Source organism: Scyliorhinus canicula, chromosome 7 (assembly GCF_902713615.1).
Source record: "Scyliorhinus canicula chromosome 7, sScyCan1.1, whole genome shotgun sequence".
Classification (NCBI taxonomy): domain Eukaryota; kingdom Metazoa; phylum Chordata; class Chondrichthyes; order Carcharhiniformes; family Scyliorhinidae; genus Scyliorhinus; species Scyliorhinus canicula.
In genome coordinates, this window is record NC_052152.1 from 79,579,074 (window position 1) to 79,601,601 (window position 22,528).

Sequence of the window (22,528 nt, forward strand, 5' to 3'; positions counted from 1 at the left end):
CAAGCCGGGAATTAAACCTGGGACCCTGGAGCTGTGAAGCAACAGTTCTAACCACTGTGCTACCGTGCCGTCCTCCTGGCATGGATAGAGGATTGGCTGACTGACGGAGTGGGGATGAAGGGGTAATTTTCAGATGGCAACCCGGGACTAGTGGTGTATCTCAGGGATCGGTGTTGGGACCACATCTTTTCACAATATACATTAATGATCTGGAAGAAGGAACTGAAGGCACTGTTTCTAAATTTGCAGAGGATACAAAGATCTGTCGAGGGACAGGTAGTATTGAGTAAACAGGGGGGCTGCAGAAGGACTTGAACAGGCTAGGAGAGTGGGCAATGAAGTGGCAGATGGAATACAATGTGGAAAAGTGTGAGGTTGTGCACTTTGGAAGGAGGAATGGAGGCATAGACTATTTTCTAAATGGGGAAATGCATAGGAAATCAGAAGCACAAGGGGACTTTGGAGTCCTTGTTCAAGATTCTCTTAAGATTAACGTGCAGGTTCAGTCGGCAGTTAGGAAGGCAAATGCAATGATAGCATTCATGTCGAGAGGGCTGGAATACGAGCAGGAATACTTCTGAGGCTGTACAATGCTCTGGTCAGACCCCATTTGGAGTACTATGAGCATCTAAAGAAGTACGGTCTGGCCTTGGAAAGGGTCCAGAGGAGATTCACAAGAATGGTCCTGGAATGAAGAATTTGAGAACCAATCCTCATACGAGCACGGTGGTGCAGTGGTTAGCACTGCTGCCTCGGTGGTGTTACAGAATTTATGTCATAGAATTTACAGTGCAGAAGGAGGCCATTTTGCCCATCGAGTCTGCACCGGCTCTTGGAAAGAGCACCCTACCCAAGATCCACACCTCCACCCTATCCCCATAACCCCACAACCCAGTAACCCAACACTAAGGGCAATTTTGGACACTAAGGGCAATTTAGCATGGCCAATCCACCTAACCTGCACATCTTTGGACTGTGGGAGGTACCCACGCAGACACGGGGAGAACATGCAGATTCTGCACAGGCAGTGACCCAGCAGGGAATCAAACCTAGGACCCCTGGCTCTGTGAAGCCACAGTGCTAACCACGTGTGCTACTAAAGGGACAATCTTTATAACAGAGATGAGGAGGGATTTCTTCAGCCAGAGGGTGGTGAATCTGTGGAACTCTTTGCTGCGGAAGGCTGTGGAGGCCAAATCACTGAGTGTCTTTAAGACAGAGATAGATAGGTTCTTGATTAATAAGGGGATCAGGGATTATATAGAGAAGGCAGGAGAATGGGGATGAGAAAAATATCAGCCATGATTAAATGGCGGAGCAGAGGCATGGGCCAAGCGACCTAATTCTGCTCCTATGTCTTATGGTCTAATAAAGACTCACTCATTTCAGATTTATATAACAGAGACACAATGTTGACTTTAGTATCAAAGCAGTACAAGCAGCAAAGCATTTTCACGTTCTGGTAATGTTAAGTTGAAAGAAAAAATAACGCTATTCATGCATATTTAGGATATTGGATCGCACTGTTGCTTCACAGTAGCAGGGTTCGATTCCCGGCTTAGGCCAGTGTTTGTGTGAGTTTGCACGTTTTCCACGTGTCTGCGTGTGTTTCCTCCCACAAGTCCCGAAAGATGGGCTTGTCAGGTGAATTGGACATTCCAAATTCTCCTTTAGTGTAACCCATTAGGCGCCATAGGGTGGCGACGAGGGGATTTTCACAGTAACGTCACTGCAGTATTAATGTAAGCCTACTTGTGACACTAATAAAGATTATTATTAAATTGCACACACTAATTATTGCTAACTGACAGCTAGTTCTTCATATTATTTTTAATGAGTATAGTGATACATGGGATTACAAAGCCAATACTTTCAAAACCTTGTGGTAGGGCTTTACATTGCAATCTACCTCCATCAGATTTTATATAAGCCAATTTGTAACAACCTCTTCCAAGTAACTTGCTGCCAATACACTAGAGGGCATTGTTACTTCTTTCTTATATTTTGGTGGTGACCTCAGGCCCAAGAAGGGCATATACTGTAGCCTTTGTGGACCTTCATCAAAGGAAATGTATACAAGGACAGTTTAAAGGTGTCCAATCTCAGTAATAGGTTTGTATAAACTGCACATTCAAAATAATGCACAAACTTTGTGAAAATTCTCTCATCATTTTAAGTATAGTACTACAGCGATTATGGAACAGCAGAAATAATTTTATTCAAAAAATAATCTGTAAGTGTGCTGTAGTTTTTCCACATGTTCAGTGGAATCCTAGCATCCATTAGATGTTCAACTGCTTGCAAACAACTGTCCATTGTCGGCTTACAGAAGGACAAATGTCAAATGGCCACAATTGGAGGTATATGTAGCAGGAAGCTAGACTATAGAATGAAACAAAAATTAGTACTACCAAGTGCTTTTGCTAAACTTACTTAATACTTAGGTTCCATGTAGCTGCAGAAACAATAAGTATTAAGTTTATGATCCTTCTGTGATACTTTTAAATTACCTTGAACTGCACCTGTTACTTCCATACTGTCTTGGGGCAAATCAATAATTTATCTTCACTTGAGACATTTTATACTACAGCATTTACTCAATTTACAGCAACTAAATATCAAATACTTCACATTGTAACTGGCAGGACAACAAATCCTTTCCAGTGAAGTGTCACTCAGGTTCCTCTCCCACAAAAATAGCAGTTTGCAAAACAACTGATGATCATAGAACCAAATTGAATAGTTTGGTCGAGCAGGCTATCGTCTGGCCCACGTGAGTGAGCTCTTTCGAAGAGCAATCCTGTTAGTCCTATTCCTCATATCCCAACAATCTTTTTCTTCTTCAGTTATTTATCCAATTCCTTACAAAAGCTGCGAGTGACCACCACCATACTGAGTATATTCCAAATCCTACTTAGTCATTGTAAAAACAAATTTTTCCTCATATCTGTTTTAGCTTTTTCACCAATTAGCTGGAAACATTTCAGTTTTCTTTATTTGATCATAAACATTCATGATTTTGAATACTTCTATCAAATCTCACTCCGAGGTTTTGCACAGGACATGGAACTTGTCGCAAAACAAAGATAAAAGTCCACCAAGCGGTAGTTCTCCAGTCACTTTTCAATGGCTGAGAGGCATGGGCAACCTACCGGCATCACATAAAAACAACCAAATGAATTCCACCTCCAACACAAGATCCACCTGAAACATCAAGAGGCAGGATAAAATCCCGAACATATGAATAAGGCTCCTTTTCCCTTTGAGCCTGCTTTGCCATTCAATAAGATCATGGCTGACCTGAATGAAACTTCAACCCGACATTCCTGCCTACCCCAGATAACCTTTCACCCCCTTGTTAATCAAGAATCTATCTAACTCCGCATTAAAAATATTCAAAGATTCTGCTTCCACTGCCTTCTGAGGGAGAGTTCCAGAGACTCATAACCCTCAGAAAATAAATTTCTCTTCATAGGTCTTAAATGAGTGACCCTATAATTTTAAAAGTGACCTGTAGTTCTAGATTCTCAGAGGAAACATCCTTTCCACATCCACCTGCCAATACCCCTCAGGATGTTAAAGGTTTTGATCAAGTCACCGCTTACTCTTCTCATAGTAGATACAAACCTAGCCTCTCCAACCTTTCCTGCAAAGACAACCCGCCCATTCCTGGTATTAGTCTAGTAAAGCTGCTCTGAACTGTTTCGAGCATAGTTACATTATCCCAGAAATAAAGAGCCCAATACTACAAACACTTCCACAAGGTGCCACGTACCTGGTCTAAAGAGCATGCGCATCAAAGGCCAGATTTGCTGAGTTAGTCATGAGGTTCACATGGAGGGATCCCACTGAGCAACTATTACACAGCCAGTTGAGCAGAGGAACCCACACCAGAGGGCAGCCAAACTCAGGTACAAAGGCATTCTGGAAGCCAATCTTAAAGTTCGTAACTTGTACCCCAATACATGAAAGAAAAACAATCCGAGACAGAATGAAGAAGTCTCTGACATTGAGCAACCCCGTCATTTGAGAAGATTCAGGTCCCTACAGGACATGGGTGCAAAGAATATTCCAATTAATACACTGCAAAACGGGGCCATTCAGCCCATTCTGTTTGCACCAGCTGTCCAAATGTCTCCTACCTTCTCCCGTAATCCTGCACACATTCTTAATTTTCAGTAACAGCCTTTTGAATGCTGAGTGAATCTGCTTCCAACTACAGAAGACCTTAACACTGCCTGAAAATGTTTCTCACAGCACTTTTGCCAATTACTTTAAATTGGCACGCCTTCATTCCAGATACCTTCACAAGTGGGAATAGTTTCTCCCTCTCTACACTGCCCAGACCTATCATTATTTTGAATCCCTCTACCAAATATCCAACCCCACCCCCGCAGGAAAACAGCCCTAACCTCTCCAATCTATCTTCACAACTGAAGTTCCTCATCCCTGGAACTATTCTCATGAATAGTTTCTGTACTCTCTCCAAAGTCTTCGCATTCTTCCTAAGTGTGGCATGCAGAGCTGGTTGCAAATATTAACAGCACACCACAAAGTGCCTTCACCTATCCCACCAACAATGGCTCCATATGTAATATTTGCAATTGGGTGTGCAAATCAAGATTTACATCACGTTGAGGCGATGCCAAACTCGACAGTGAATAATTGGCAAACACTTAACCAAAGCACAGGAGAATCCATAATCAAATCTCTTTTTAATCGTAGAGTCATAGAGGTTTACAGCATGGAAAGATGCCCGTCAGCCCAACTTGTCCATGCCGCCCAGTTTTTAACACTAAGCTCGTCCCAACTGCCCGCATTTGGCCTATATCCCTCTATATCCTATATCCCTCAATACCCATATAACTGCCCAAAAGCTTTTTAAAAGACAAAATTACAGAAGTCACTCACCTCATCACTCTCAACTCACACACCCATCACACATCCATAGGGATCTCACACAGAGCCAGCTCAAGGGACATCACTGAACACATTAGTCATGCCTTTATGCCTGTATCTCGTACGGAATGAAGATGTCTCCCACAATGTGGCTAGCATCACTCATTCCAGTCATTGTGTAAGTGCGGTCTCTGCACATTTTGAGGTGCGGCTCACTTCCCTATCCCATATGCATCAGTCGCCTCTCTACTGAGGAAGCCCAGCTTCTCCAGTCTTTCCACGTAATTATAATCCCTGACCCCTGGACCCATTCCAGTCAATCTCTTCTGCATAGTCTTCAAAGCCTAGACCCCCTAGGCCAGAAGTGGGTACAATGGGAATGAGTTCACATGTCTGGTTAATGCCGGCAGTTAAATTACTGTGGAGTTTAAATGGAACTATAATTAGACAGGGTTAAAACATGGAGTTAACATAGACATAGAACAGTACAGCACAGAACAGGCCCTTCGGCCCTCAATGTTGTGCCGAGCCATGATCACCCTACTCAAACCCACGTATCCACCCTATACCCGTAACCCAACAACCCGTAACCCAACAACCCGTAACCCAACAACCCGTAACCCAACAACCCTTAACCGTACTTTTATTAGGACACTACGGGCAATTTAGCATGGCCAACCCACCTAACCTAAGTTGAGATGCAAGTTTGCACAAATTATATCTTCATTATTCCACAGTGCTAAAGACAGCAAGTGATAAGCCAGGGAACTACAGACCAGTGAGTCTCATGTCAGTGGTAGGGAAACTATTGGAGAAAATTCGGAAGGAGAGAATCTATCTCCACTTGGAGAGGTAAGGTTTGATCGGGAATAATCAGCATGGCTTTGTCAGAGGGAGATCAGACCCAAGAAATTTGATTGAATTTTTTGAGCATGTGACCAGGCGTGTAGATGAGGGTAGTGCAGTCGATGTACTTTATATGGATTTCAGCAAAGCCTTTGATATGGTCCAGATGGGAGACTTCTAAAGAAGACAAATGCACATGGGATGCAGAGTAATTTGATACGGTGGATTCAAAATTGGCTTAGCTGTAGGCTAAATGGCTGATGACAGGCTGCTTTAGTGACTGTCCAGTCGCTTACCACAGGAATCTGCACTGGGTTCCCTATTGTTAGTCATTTGTCGGTTATATGAATGACAATGTGGGGGGTAGGATCACTTAAGTTTGCGGATCACACAAAGATTGGCCAAGTGGTTAAGTGAGGTGTGTCTTGGGTTACAGGAGATATAGACGGGATGGTCAAATGGGCAGAAAAGTGGCAGATGGAATATAACCCTGAAAAGTGTGAGGTGATACACTTTAGGAGTAATTTGACAAGGAGTATGCAATTCAAGTTATAGAGAGGTTGGACAGGCTTGGGTTGTTTTCGCTGGAACAGAGAAGACTGAGGTGCGACCTGATTGAGGTGTACAAGATTGTGAAGGGCATGGATACGGTAGATAGGGAGCAGCTGTTCCCCTTAGTTGAAGGTTCAGTTACGAGGGGACACAAGTTCAAAGTGAGGGGCAGGAGGTTTATGGGGGATTTGAGGAAAAGCCTTTTTACCCAGAGAACGGTGACAGTCTGGAATGCACTGTCTGGGAGGGTAGTAGAGGCGAGTTGCGTCACATCCTTTAAAAAGTACCTGGATGAGCACTTGGCACGTCATAACATTCAAGGCTATGGGCCAAGTGCTGGTAAATGGGATTAGGTAAGCAAGTCAGGTGTCATTCATGCGTTGGTACAGAAGATGGGCTGAAGGGTCTCTTCTGCACTGCATTATTCTGTGATTCTGTCTCATCTTGTCAAGCAAATCAAAAATTATAGAACACACTCAAATGAAGTTTTGTTCGTTTGACAAGCAGATCTTTTTAAAATGCCAAATCTATGCTGTAAATAGCCAGAGGAAAAAAAGAGCTAAATCAATAGATTAAGATGACAAATTGGCAAACATCTGGAATTAAAAACAATAATTTCTTCTGGTTGACTCAGTCATTGTAATTACCATATGCTCCCAACTACCCTCAGAATTCCAGCAAGTTGCATTTTAATTGTTCTCAGGAGGTAAAAACTGACAAATTCCGCAATTTAGTTTGCTGATTCCAAACACAAAATCTTAATCAAACTTTGGCCACATCACATTAAAACTTAGTAAAAAAGGAAATAATTGAGGTGTACAAGATTGTGAAGGGCATGGATACGGTAGATACTCAGAGAGTATGAAGTAGCAAGCTTGGTATTGGAGCTTATGAAAATACTATTTTAAAAATATTTTTATTGAATTTTAACATATATACACACACAAATAAACGAGGAAACAATATACATCTGTATAAACAGTTGTCACTTTGCCTTGTGACCAATGTTCCCGTGCTCACATTGTTATTTACATTAATATTTACAGTCCATGTCAGAAGTCTTGACTTTCTTTATATATGCACTCGTTTTGATGGGGGAGTTCTGTTCCCATATTGTGTTCTCGAGAGGACTTAGGGTAACCCGCCTCCCCGGTTTTGCATGTGTGGGGAGGGTCTGTGTGCGCCCACCCTCCCTTAGGAGGCTGATGGCCTCCTTGCCCATCTCTCATCCACTCCCTTCTGTGCCGGTGGTGTTCTCCCATCCCCACTCCCCCATTAGATGCTGGTTGCAAGAAGGTCCTCAAAGAGGTTCGTGAACTTCTTCCAAGTGCCGTGAAATTTCCCCTCCGACCCCCTGATCGAGAATTCTGTGTCGGTCAGGTCTGAGATCCACTCCGAGACGCTAGGTAGTGCTGCCAACTTCCAGCCTAGCAGAAGTCTCCATCTCTCAATCAGTGAGGCGAAGACAAAAGCGTCTGCTCCCTTGCCTGACCAGAGCTCTGGATGATCTGACACCCGAAGACTGCCACAGATGGATAGGGTTCCATCACACATCTCGACTCTGACAACCTTGGACATGGCCTCAAAAAGGTCATCCAGAAGAAACTACATTTCTAATCATTCAGAGGCACGCTATTTTATTTCTCCTGTCAGTCACAACACCTGCAATATTTAATTAACTGAAGATGCCATTCCAAATCAAATATACAGCAGTCAACACTGACCATCTATTTCAACAACTTCACACATGCTCAGATTTATTTATGATACTTGAAGCTGCACATGCATTCGAACCAACAGTGTGAAATTTTTAGCCAGAAAAAAGAATTAGGGAGGGATAACATGTTTGCATCCAATACAAAATCATCCAACTCAGGATAAGAACCAAAGTCACTTTCGGCAAGCATCACATCTAGGCAACCCAGGTTGGTCTACTACAAACAGTTCCAACTCTGAAGATTAACAATGCAGAACACCACCTGCAGTGACAGCAAAACCAGGACATTTAGGTTTCACGATGCACGCACACTTCTACTGCTCCATTCAAAAACATCTTCACTTCAACAGTAAATGCCACACTACAGTTTTTATTAATTATTTCCATTGCCTGTTCATTTCCCAATAACAGTTTGCATTCGAGACTGCCATTTATGCGGGAAATCTTGCTGGGTTACTTAGACTTCAGTCTCAGATTAGCAACAGCGATAATTGTGCTCATTTCTCAAAACACGTACATGGCAACCTTTACAACAAAGAACAGCAAGTATGGAACTGGTTTGGTGGGAAATAATTGATACTCACAAAACAGGTTCACAGTACAGCAAGGGTTACCTGGAGTACAGGTTTACCTTCACCAACATCAACATTCAAAGGCCATAGTGAAACATCTACCTGTACTAACTCTGAATGTGAGAGAATTAAAACTCCACAGACCTCAAAAGAAAGTAAAACTCACCCAGTGTATTGTACTACTTAAATGCATTCAAATATTAAAAGCAAGCATTCAAAGCTGTATTGAAGGGGGTCCTAGAAGTGTGTACCAAGTTAGTATGTGGTTATTTCATGACGTCACATACACCTTTGCCAGTCTGCTTATAGCAGCTGACTTAATAAACCTGTACGTGACGTGCACCAGATGACACACAAGGTGGCAACCCGGGTTGCTCCTATATACAAAGGAAATGCATAAACGGTTCTGAAATTTGTTGCATCGATTAAGGAGCTTTCCTTCATTGCTTTTATACATGTATTCAAGAAAGAGAGGGTGATGGGGACGTTTATTAGAATGATACCAGGGTTGAGGGAGTTCAGTTATGTGATGATTGTGCAGAAGCTGGGTTGTTCTCAATAGTTATAAGGATCCTTCTGTTTAAACTCTGTTATGGGCCAGGGTTTAGAGAACCCCAAAGTGTATCATGGAGTTCACCTGACCCACAGCTTTTTCTAGATTGTGGTATGGGGAGCACACGGCCCACTCTACAGGTGTGGTACAGTAGAAAGGGAAAAGTATTTTTTAAAGCAAAATAATGTTTATTCTATGAACTCAAGTTAACCTCTTTAAAACATAGTGAACATCTTAGCAACCATTAATTCAAATACAACCCCCAGAAAATTCAACACGAAGTAATCCTTTAAGCTTTCCTTTTGACTTAGAAACAAAACCTTTAACAGAAGCACATCAGGTTAAAGTCACTACTGAAAACATTTATAATTCTGAATTCACCAAATGATCAAGAGATAGTCTTTTGATGGCAGAGAGAACCGCAGTACACACCCATTTATAAACACCCATTTCTTAAAGGTGCTCCCACACGACAACCCTGTTTCCCCCCCCCCCCCCGCTTTTTTGCTGTTACAAATATTGGGGTTTGCCGGCAACCGGTGGTGATTGGTTGTGATTTATCTGGAATGTTTCTCTCCCCCCCACTAAGACTAGGTTGTTTTAGTTTCACTTTCAGCTCAGAAGCTGGAGAAGCATCTCTGATTTTCGCTCTCTATAATGAAATCTCTAAAAATCCAGTGCAAAAAGTCCTGAAAGATGCGCAGTTAGGTGAATTGGACATTCTGAATTTTCCCTCACTGTACCCGAACAGGCGCCGGAGTGCGGCGACTAGGGGATTTTTCACCCCTCTGTTTGTCTGTCTCGTAAAGCCCAGTACTTCCGTGCCAGTTTATTGGCCAACAGTCAAACCAAGTCATCATCATAATTTAATTATCTGTTGAAGGACATTGCCATCACACTCAGATGGCAACAAAGGAGAGGGCATGTAGTGAGCCCCCTAATGAGGGATAGTGCACCACAGTTACAACACAAACTGCTGTGGTCAAACTTACTAATAATAATAATCTTTGTCACAAGTAGGCTAACATTAACACTACAATGAAGTTACTGTGAAAGTCCCCAAGCCGCCACATTCCTGCGCCTGTTCGGGTACATAGAGGGAGAATTCAGAATGTCCAAATTACCTTACAGCACATCTTTTGGGACTGTGGGAGGAAACCGGAGCACTGGAGGAAACCACACAGACGTGGGGAGAACATGCAGACTCCGCACAGACAGTGAACCAAGCCGGGAATCGAACCTGGGACCCTGGCACTGCGATCTTACAACCTTTTTGGAGAGGTTCCAATGTGGGGTTGTGCAGAAGATGTATACTGACTTTGGAGATGGCAAGGCAACGAACGACTTTGCAAAGAAAACAAAGGTTGGAAATGGGATTGTAATTTGACAGGTCAAAGGTTGGGTTTAGGAGGTAATTCTGCCAGTTGATTGCAAATGAAGTGCGACAGTGTGTGAGGAGATGGAAGTGTTGAGAATTTCCTCTAATATTGAGGACTGGAGGGAAAATTTGGTGGTCAGGAGCCAAGTGTGAATAGGGACCCAAAAGCAGGAATGTTCAAAAACAAGATGGCTGCAGAAATGGCAAGAGGGGAGAGATGGAAAGAAAATCACCTGGACATGCTAAAAGGGATCACATTTCACACTTCTGCCTTTATCACTCAAGTGTTTATATACTGAAGAGAAAGAAGTTCTTGGACAGGGACATTTATCGGCCCCATCATTTAGACTGGCAACTACTGGCTCAGAATCTCATTCCAATGAAAGTGATTTGTGGTCTCCTATATCAAAAAATGTCAAAATAAAAGGAAAAATGTTCAATAGTATGTCACAGGGAATCTGTATATTTTGTATTCCATAAAGAGGCTAGGTAGAAAAAAAAACACACCATCAAGTTGAGATATACCCATAGCCAGAATTCTCCAGCCATTAGGATTCACTTTTCCTGCAGGCAGCGCACTGCTGTCCGCGGGTTTCCCATTAGCGAGGGGTGGCTTCAATGGGAAATCCCATTGACAAACACCGGGAAGAGAGAATCCTGCCGCCAGCAAACAGCACGCCAAGAAACACGCAGCTGAGGGACTGGAGAATCCCTCCCATAATCTAATTTCAAACATAAAGCACAAATATTTATCCCGTACATGAATGATAAAATACTTTGTTTCCCATGTCAAGAAAACCAATTTTGTTTTTTTGCCTTAAAGGAAGAGAAGCGAAGATTCTAAAAAGCTCCGCAAAATTTTGCAGAGATAAAATTTTGATTTTAAATTAAACTGCAAACAGTGCACCTTCTTAATTATCCCTCATTTTAATATCCCTTGCTTCTCCCACCTTACAAACCTTCTGTAACTTTTAAAAATATAATTTATTTTTTTAGTTTCTATTAGTGGTGCATATCGGTATATTACCTTGATAGGGGTGCACAAGACAACATTAATTCTGTACGTGGATTGAAATAAATTGAAGGGAACATTGGGTGGTGAGGTCTTCAATGTACATGTGGAAGTTGATGTTCTGTATTCAGAAGTTGCTGCCTTATCAGAAATAGGAGGATCCACGATAGATCCCTTGGGACAGAATAGGGGCCCTTTCAGTTCATGTCCTTATTTTCCTTTTTTTGTTTTGCTGTTATCATTTTTGATCTATGGACGTTTAATAGATGTATCGAACAGAGGAAGTCAGGAACTCAAATGTTACAACATAGTACACTGCACTGTGCTTGCCTTCCGACAACACATGCTTTTTGGCACCCAAGAAGTCGGTCGGTGGGTCTCTTGGCTGGCAGCCAATGAATTGGCCAAAAGGCAGTGTTCTGCCTGGTAACAGACAGTGATTGGATCCTACCTGAATGGGGCGATCTTTCAGAGAACCAAGGAAAGCACAGTCAGGTCCTGCACTCGGTGGAAAGAAGCTGCTCTCATGCTCTCTTTTTTTCTCCAGAAAAGCTGAATAGCTGCTGTATTTTTAAAACTGAAGAGACCTGAATGAATCTACAGTGAAAATCATTACAGGCTGAAAGCAGAAACTTCAAACCAAAAGCCTAGATTGTAGGAAGGTGTGCTGGAAGACAACCATCTGAAACAAAGGCTATTATCCTTTTTACTTATTATTTTTACACCCCTCTTCTGGCACGTCTTGCAGAGATTGCCATGGCAGGGTTGTGTGGTGTTGTGGTCGCTGTTCTGAAGGCTGGGTAGTTTGCTGCAAACAATGGTTTGTTTGAGGTTGCGCAGTAGTTTGAAGGCAAGTAGTGGGGGTGTGGGGGTGACCTTGGCAAGATGTTCATCTTCATCGATGATGTGTTGAAGACTGCTAAGAAGATGTCGTAGTTTCTCCGCTCTGGGAAAGTACTGGACGACGAAGGGTACTCTGTTGGTTGTGTCCCGTGTTTGCCTTTTGAGTGCAGGTAGAGTGGGGGTGAGCTAAAGGGGCAGGGGAGAGGGGTTAGAAATCAGATAATAGTCAATGTTGTATTTGCTGCATATTTAATTACATGATGTGGAGATGCCGGCGTTGGAGTGGGGTGAGCACAGTAAGAAGTCTTACAACACCAGGTTAAAGTCCAACAGGTTTGTTTCGAACACTAGCTTTTGGAGCACTGCTCCTTCCTCAGGTGAATGAAGAGGTATGTTCCAGAAAAATATATATAGACAAATTCAAAGATGCCAGACAATGCTTAGAATGCAAGCATTTGCAAGTAATTCAGTCTTAACAGATCCAGAGATAGGGGTAACCCCAGGTTAAAGCGGTGTGAATTGTCTCAAGCCAGGACAGTTGGTAGGACTTTGCATGCCCAGGCCAGATGGTGGGGGATGAATGTAATGCGACATGAATCCCAGGTCCCAGTTGAGGCCGCACTCAAAAGACATCACGGGACACAACCGACTCAGTACCAGATCCTCGACATGGATACCACCATTACACGCGCGAACACCACCCACCAGGTACGCGGTACATACTCGTGCGACTCGGTCATACGCTGCAGGAAAGGATGTCCCGAAGCATGGTACATTGGCGAGACCATGCAGACGCTGCGACAACGAATGAACGGACATCGCACGGCAATCACCAGGCAGGAATGTTCCCTTCCAGTCGGGGAACACTTCAGCAGTCAAGGGCATTCAGCCTCTGATCTCAGGGTACGCGTTCTCCAAGGCGGCTTTCAGGACGTGCGACAACGCAGAATAGCCGAGCAGAAACTTATAGCCATGTTCCGCACACATGAGTGCGGCCTCAACCGGGACCTGGGATTCATGTCGCATTACATTCATCCCCCACAATCTGGCCTGGGCTTGCGACATCCTACCAACTGTCCTGGCGAGAGACAATTCACACCTCTCTAACCTGGGGTTACCCCTATCTCTGGATCTGTAAAGACTTAATTACCTGCAAATGCTCGCATTCTAAGCATTGTCTGGCATCTTTACATTTGCCTATATATATGTTTCTGGACCATACCTCTTCATTCACCTGAGGAAGGAGCAGTGCTCCCAAAGCTAGTGTTTGAAACAAACCTTTTGGACTTTAACCTGGTGTTGTAAGACTTCTTACTATATTTAATTACAGTTATTGTTATTAATAAAATTAATTGCATTCAACTTTAAGAAGCTGGGTCGGCACGGTGGCGCAGTGGTTAGCACTGCTGCCTCACGGCGCCGAGGACTTGGGTTTGATCCCGAACCTGGGTCACTGTCCATGTGGAGCTTGCACATTCTCCCCGTATCTGCAAGGGTCTCACCCCACAACCCAAAGATGTGCAGGTAGGTGGATTAGCCACACTAAAATTGTCCCTTAATTGGAAAAAAAGAATTGGGTACTTTAAAGTTTTTTAATAAAACTTTAAAAACCTGGCGACTGTAGACATTGGGCAGTCAAGGGTCAAAGACTTTGCGTGTCTTTCCAATAATTACTTATTTCAATTATTTTGCGATTCCAGGTTAAGTGAGGCTGGAATTGACCGTGCACTATCCCAGGGAGTCGTAACAATAGTGAGTGTGAATAAAAGTTGGTGTAGATGATTTAGGTAAGAATAGAACGAAGTCAGTACAATCGTATCCAGTTGAATGGCAATGGAGAGGCATTTGAAGAGGATGGTGCAGTCAAACATGTAAAGACTGTAGGCAGGCCGAGGAGGATAGTTTATTTGTGTCACACTGGATAGAAATTGGGACTTGTAAACAATTCAAGCACTCTGATACAACTTATTCAGGAGGGAGGCCAAGAATTAACAACTGCTTGCAAACAATCTTGAATCTTACAGCAGTGTAAATCCTACATGCAAAAATGTACACTGAAAAACTGTTTCCTGCCACTGAATTATTTTTAGAATTAAGTTGCACAGTCAAGTCCATGTACATGTTTTTTTTTAATTGCACAGAACAGAATTGTACTTCCTCATCATACAAGTTTTCACATGCAAGAATATAATGAAAATTAAACCTCAAACTTGGGAGGCAACTACAGAAAAAAGTTGGGGATAATATAGAGCTTCAAACAAAGTTATAAAAGGGCGTTAAAACAAACAAGTGGAATTGGTGGCCAATTATTATAATTGCTACAAATCCTAGTTAATCCAGATTCCCGAGATGTGAACTGAACATTTATATTATTTTGTACCAGAGTAAGCTAACTGATCTTTTTTTAATCTTGGGAAGGTGGCAGTCTATTGAATTAAGGAACTGAATCAAGCAGCACTGCTCAACAATAGCCAGCTCTACTTCTCAAATCTGGGCTACTAGTTATGAGGAAAAGCACACAATTACAACAGGTTTTAATTGTTAGAGCACTTCTGGGCTAACAGTAATAAATCAAACCAGATTTATTTTTGATAAAAAGTAGACGTTGATTTGTACAAAACCCTGGACACGCACTCATGCTTTGCTTAACAATGAAATACCTCAGGTCTTAGACCCGAGACAGCTCAGGCAAGTGCTGTTCAGTACTGGTCTCCACAAACGGCGACCAGACGGAATGGCACTCGTGGGATCTCTCAGGGGATCGGAGGGCTCCTGGGCACCCTGAAAGTGACAGCCTGGGCCAGGGACCCTCCCACAGTGCACTGGGGCTTGGGAAGCGGGTTTGAGGTCACTTGGGTTGCCCCATAGACCAGGACAAGAAAAAAATGGACGGCACAGTAGCACGGTGGTTATAGAACTGTTACTTCACAGCGCCAGGGGGCCATGTTCGATTCCCGGTTCGAGTCACTGTCTGTGCGGAGTCTGCACATTTTCCCTGTCCTGCATGGGTTGCCTCCAGGTTCTCCTGTTTCCTCACACAATCCACAGATGTGCAAGTTATGTGGATTGGCCATGCTAAATTGCCCCTTAAGTGTCCAAAAGGTTAGGTAGGATTATTCCAAGGGCCAGCGCAGGTTTGATGGGCTGAATAGCCTCCTTCTATACTGTATATTCTATGATTCTATGACCATATTATGCAAAATGCATGTCTGCCAAGGATGGGTGGTTGCTTTGCTCATTCATTGCTGTCACCTTATCCTCAGAAGGTTGACTTTTCACTTTGTTCTGTCCTGTGCCCTTATGCATTTCACATAGATATAACTGACTGTATATAGTTCTATCATTCACTTTTCATCAATCGTTCTTTCCAACAATTGTCTGTCTATTCTGTGACCAAAATATTGCATCTCTCTCTCTCTTTGATGTTATGCACTAATTTCCTCTTTTCTCTGGCCATTTCCAGCTGTTTCTCATTAGCTTTTGTGGGTGTAGCATTTGCAGAACATCCTCCTCTATGTCTACCTCTCAAATGCATTTGGGATGCCAATAGCCACTGTTTGTTGCCATGTCTCAGAGGCACATGACACAGATGACTGTCGCATCTCAGTATTCTTTTCCAAGATTCAGATTTTTTTTGATGTTGGCAAAAAGTGCGCTTGCGCTCTCAATTCTCCTCCGCATCTCAATCACATTTACTATTGTCGGAGGTAATCTATTCAAGGTACATGGACCTTTTCATTTGTTTCAGGACTTGTCCATTTACCTCAATTTTCATTTCTAGGATTTGTTCTCTGTTTTATCATTATTGTATTGGTCTTTTTCAATTCATTCTTATTTTTTTATTTTATTTTTTTTTAAATTGAGAGTACCCAATTCGTTTTTTTTAATTAAGGGGCAATTTAATGTGGCAATCCACCTACCCTGCACATCTTTGGGTTGTGGGGGTGAAACCCACGCAAACACGGGGAGAATGTGCAAACTCCACACGGACAGTGACCCAAGGCCGGGATCGAACCTGGGACCTCGACCCCGTGAGGCAGCAATGCTAACCACTGTGCCACCATGCTGCCCCCTTTCACATTCATTCTTGAATCCATGTTCCACACTCCTCGCTTTCATTTTTAAAATAGACTTCCTGTAGTGCCTCTTCTGACTGCAATTTGTGCATTGTCTGCTGCGTATCTCGAGTTGTTGATGTTCAACCCACCAATGTTGTAAACTGGTAGGTCTTTGTCTTTATAGATAGTTTCAGTCTACAGCATACAGCTTGAACATTTGGGGATACAATAAATTCCTAGCATACTCCTCTATTGATCGGGAAGCAGCCTGGCAAGCTGCTCTCAAGTTTGTTTCATCATCGTTGACCGATTCCAATAGAAATTCTGAATTATCCTTTTGTCAATTACTAGCTTGTTTAAGCACTACACAGTTTATAAAAATAATACACTGTTATTTGCACTTCCAGGTATCCTTCAATGACTGCTCTCAAATCAAAGATGCCCCTTGTTCCTTTCTTGGTCCAAATCCTGACTGGCCATTAACTCTGCTTCTATGCTGATAATTTCTTTCCAAAATTATTAAAATAATTTTCATCATATGGTTCACGAGGGTGGTTCTATTTCTCCAGAAAAGGATGTTATGCTTCCTTCACCAAGGAGGAAGGACAGTAGTACATGGTCAGGTATTGGGCAGCATCTACAGTTCTTTTCTTTCCTCTTCCTCCATGGCTGGTTTAGCACACTGGGCTAAATCGCTGTCTTTTAAGGCAGGCCAGCAGCACGGTTCAATTCCCGTACCAGCCTCCCCGAACAGGCGCCGGAATGTGGCGACTAGGGGCTTTTCACAGTAACTTAATTTGAAGCCTACTTGTGACAATAAGCGATTTTCATTTAATTTCCCTTCTCTTCAAGTCACACTACCATGCTGAACTTAAGTACAGCAATCTTTAGAAGGCTGAATACGAACCAAAATGGTTATTGCCATATTTGCAGGTTCAGCTTGAAAGATATTTCTTCAAAGCACCACATCACTGTTTAGTGATGGGGCTGTTCAGCACACTGGGCTAAATCGCTGGCTTTGAAAGCAGACCAAGCAGCACGGTTCGATTCCCGTACCAGCCTCCCCGAACAGGCGCCGGAATGTGGCGACTAGGGGCTTTTCACAGTAACTTCATTGAAGTCTACTCGTGCCAATAAGAGATTGTAATTTCACTAAAATGTTTTTTTTTAATTGGAGAAAACAATAGCTTGTCACAAGACAAGCAGGTACAAAATACCAAATATTACAATCTTATGCAAAACCACTTGAATTCCAAAATTGTGATTTTGTAGCATATTGATTTTACCCAAATTATATTACATGAAAGCAAAATAAAATTATAAGCAAGCTAATGCATCATTTCCAAGTTCTTAAGTCTGAACTGAAGACATTTTTGGCCTCTAATCCATTGACAGATGTAGGCTATCAATCAGATGATAAAGCAATCTAAAGGAACAGTTGCAATAAATGTTGCACAATGTATACATAATGCTTTAGCAGGTAAGGATTTAACCCAAGTGCAACTACAAACTAGTGCAAAAGTTTCATAAATTATCAGAATGGTATGTTTTTTTGATATTAGCAAGAACTATTTACTGAAGTAAATCCTCGAAGTTTTCTCTTTATATTTATGGGAAAGCAAATCATTCAAGCCCCCTGAAGATAATCCATGGCCCAGAATCAGAAATGTAATTTTCTGATTGCAAAGTTTGCAGAGAAACTGATCAAAAATCTTTTCCAAAGACTGAAAAATGACTCCAACATTTCTTCACAGGCATACTAACATTCTGTCTCAGGGTATTATAAAAATAAAATATTACATGCTTTTAAAATACACCATGTGAATATTTCTGGAGCAGGGGCTTATTTCCCACAATTGTGATAAAATGAAAACTGCAAATTTTTAAAAAGTCATTATGAAATGTCAATAATGAATAATTTGAAAAGGGTATGCAAAGGTCATGCTGAAAGCAAGCTGGCTGATAAATACATAGCAAGGTATATCCAATAAAACTACCAGTTTAGTACTCCATATATTTTAATTCTTTTCTGCCCAAAATGGATTTTGAACAAACTTCCCATCATAAAGCACATTTCTGAAAAAACCATGGGCCTTCAGGTCACCAGCGAACACATTATACAAAGGAAAATTGTCCAGTTACAAAGCAAAATACAGCATGCAAGCTGGCAGCTATTTTGAAATGCAAGTTTCCTGTTTGCACTCCACAAAGACTGTTGACTTCCTAGTGTCATCACGAGTAACGGCCAGAACATAGTAAGGAGCTTGGGGTGCAGATAACAACTGCATTTATGTACCACCTTCAACATCATGAAATAGCCAAACTGCATATTTCACGACAGTGGGCAGCACGGTCGAAGAAGTGGCTAGCACTGTGGCTTCACAGCGCCAGGGTCCCAGGTTCCATTCCCTGCTGGATCACGGTCTGTGCGGAGTCTGCACGTTCTTCCCGTGTTTGCGTGGGTTTCCTCCGGGTGCTCCGGTTTCCTCACACAGTCCAAAGACATGCAAGTTAGGTGGATTGGCTATGCTAAATTGCCCTTAGTGTCCAAAAGGGTGAGGAGGGGTTATTTGGGTTACGGGGATAGGGTGGAAGTGAGGGGTTAAGTTGGTCGGTGCAGACTCTAAGTGCTGAATGGCCTCCTTCTGCACTGTATCTTCTATGTTCTAAGTATTGTATCCACAGAGTGGCAAAGTGCAAAAGGCCTCAACTTCACTAAATATATAGGCAACTCTTTCATTATTTTTAAATGAAACTCTGACATGCATAACACTAAACTGGGTAATAAGACCACTCCATAAAAATGGAAATACCAATTTAGGATCTATCCCAATCCATTCAGTTCTCAAGGCATTTATCTAAAATTGAAAAAAAATCTGCACCAATAAAAAAAATTCATGCCTCAAGAGTTAAAGTTCTGAGGTCAAGCCCCATTGAGATTTGAGCACAAGACTGACGGTTAGTTTTTAAGGGAGTGCCACACTGTTGGCTGGTGGTCTTTTGTTAAAATAAATGTACACATGAAGATACATATTTATAGTAGGTTTTCACTCAGTCTTCTTTCTACAGAACGCATTACTTTACAGTAGGTTACAATGACCAGTTTCTCAGGTAAAGCTTTGATGTGGTCAATATTGTCCACAAGAAATCCTGGAGGGAATTCAGAAGAAATGCCTTTACCCAAAGCATGGCAGGAATGTGGAACTAACTCACTATCATAGGAAGTGGTTGAAACAACAAACAGTACTGATGCATTTAAGTGGAAGTAAATAGCACAGATGCATGTAATGAGGAAGCTAGCCAAGGATGGAGGGAAAAGGAGAAGAATTACAATGCCAGGCACGGATGAAGAAAGATGAAAGGGCACCCTTGAACTGGTTGGGCTGCATGGCCTATTTAAGTGCTGTATATCCAATGTGATCAACTCAAAATATTAACTTAATAAGTACTCAACAAAGAAATTCTGGCCCCTTCATCATAAGGGGGCATTATTGACGAGAGCTAAAACAGACATGAAGGGCCGAATGGTTTCAATCTGTGCTGTATCATACTATCATTTTTATTGTTTAGACTTTATATTGCATTACCATTAAGATTCACATAACCCTAGATATTTCAACATAAATATTTGTAGTAATGCCTTTCTTCAAAATATTTAAATTGAGATTTTTTTTTTTAAACAAAGTTTACAAAAAGTCCACATATTTACATATCACAGCAGCCCCCCTCTGATATCGAATAACCCCCCTTTTAATTGTTTACATGTTTCCTCGTCGCCATGTTCCATATTACAAATTTCCGTGTCAAATTATTTACATGTGACAGCCCCAGCAAAAATAGACAAGACAGGGAAGGGAGGCATTACATGTGGACACCTCGCCTCTGTCCCTACCCTACCCTCCCCCCCCCCCCCCCCCCCTTTGGACGTACACTTGCTCAACTCGTTCGCCTGTGCTTCTCCCGGTTCTGACCTGTGAACTTTTGACCCTGCTGTCAGGTCCTCCCTCTGCAGCCCTGTTCTCAGCCTCCTATCATCTGCCAAGGCTGTTTCCGCGCAGCCCCCCACCCCCACCCGACTCTCTTCCTTCATTCCTTGGCCAGGTGACTAACAAGGGAGAAGAAAGATTGTGAGGGGGAGAAGAGAAGTCGTCTATGCCTTTTTTATTTAATAATCCCTCTGCAATGAGAATACTTCTAAATTCATTTTCTCTTGTCCCTCAAGTATTTTGATTCTGTGTGGAAGCTTTATTACACGTGGTGCTCCAGGGAAAATAAATATTGAAAGGAGAGGTTGAAATCCTGGAGGTGGGTCCTTGGTGAAGGCTCGTGTGAGAGAAGTTTCCAAAAAATGTTCTTCGAGAGTGAAATTTGGAAACCCTGTACAGGAGACAGAGCTCCAGCGAGACCAGTTGGATCACAATGTGACAACCATCCAGGGCTGGGTGGGAAGAGGTGAAAAATATGCAGAAGTTGTATTGGGTGGCATTTGTCACTTAGTTTCAGAGTGTGAGGTGCCGGACTATAGTTTGTCTATTGGTTTACATGGACTGTGTGCTTACTGAGAACATTGGAGTACAAGATTATATTGTAACTTGTGTTATCTTTATATATCTGTATGTCTATAAAGCTGGGGTGAAGTGGTGTATTATAACTACTCTTTCCTTGTTTAATAAATGTTATATTATTTTGTTAAAGTTCATCTGCAGTCCTGTGACTTTATTCATCCACGTCTCTGAACAAAATAAAAGTCTGGATCAAGCCAGGTTCCAGCCTGGGATCGGACTTGTCCCAGAGTAGCATCAGCTGGGATCACAACAATAGCTTGATTATGTCCGTGCTATTTTTCTCATTCAAGCAGATACAGGAGCGTAATATTACAAAGGCAAAATACTGTGATGCTGAAAATTGACTGTAAACATTAACCCTGGTTTCTCTCTCCACAGATGCTGCCTAGCGCACTATTTTCAATGTTTTCTACTTTTATTTCATGAATATTAAAATTGACAGAAAGACAGGGTAGCACGTGGCACAATGGTAGCATTGCTGCCTAAGGCGCTGAGGACCCGCGCTCGATTCCCGGCCCTGGGTCACTGTCCGTGTGGAGTTTGCACATTCTCCCCGTGTCTGCATGGGTTTCACCCCCACAACCGAAAGCATGTGCAGGGTAGGTGGAATGGACACACTAAATTGCTCCTTAGGGACTCTAGTGGCTTGAAAAGAAGAAACACTTGTTAGTGAGCATCATGATAATCCAACCGTGCCTCCTTGAAGTGGATAGAAACACTCAGATGGAGAGATAATTTAGGCTCCCATGAAGTGGCTTCAGAGCTCATGCCAGTATCCAAACTTTGCGCACTGAGAGGCATATGTTGCTCAGGTATTTCACTGCAATTTGTTGAGATAAACGGTGCACATCATCATAGGGGAAGCATGCATGCTTTTACAAATGTATGGTACTGCAAGCTGCATCAGAATTGGACTCGTACTCCAATAGTTGGCTCGGTAACTCAGGCCTTGGTGAATGTGAATTGAGAGTTGTGTCATATGCTCACGTGAACAACGTGAATGATGAGAATATGTGCAGCATAGAGACTTTCTGACTGAAACCCCTCCAGCAGTCTTATCCAGAATGGGGTGGTGGAATTTAAAAGATCCATCAGATGCCATTCACTTGCTACATCATCAGGAGGCAAGAGTCATTCGGGTATATTTTCATACTACTCTCCATTCTAGTTCTGCCACTGGATGGTGGGGTGGTTATTTATCCGATTTGCACAGGAAGGTGGTGACATAGTGGTAACCATTAGGGGCTGGTTTAGCACAGGGCTAAATAGCTGGCTTTTAAAGCAGACCAAGGCAGGCCAGCAACGTGGGTTTAATTCCCGTATCAGCCTCCCCGAACAGGTGCCGGAATGTGGCGACTAGGGGAGTTTTACAGTAACTTCATCTGAAGCCTACTTGTGACAATAAGCGATTTTCATTTCATTTTTCATTTCATTTGTCATTGGACTAGCAATCCAGAAACCCAGGGCAATGCACTGCGGTCCCAGGTTCAAATCCTGCCACTGCAGATGATGAAATTTGACTTCAATAAAAAA

General features: G+C 42.5%; 1 protein-coding gene across 4 annotated transcripts in view; it reads right to left on the minus strand.

Moving 5' to 3' along the window:
• The window catches only part of tab3 (TGF-beta activated kinase 1 (MAP3K7) binding protein 3), a 261,758-nt gene that overhangs the window by 176,132 nt on the left and 63,098 nt on the right, over nucleotides 1-22,528 (minus strand). The window lies entirely within an intron of this gene.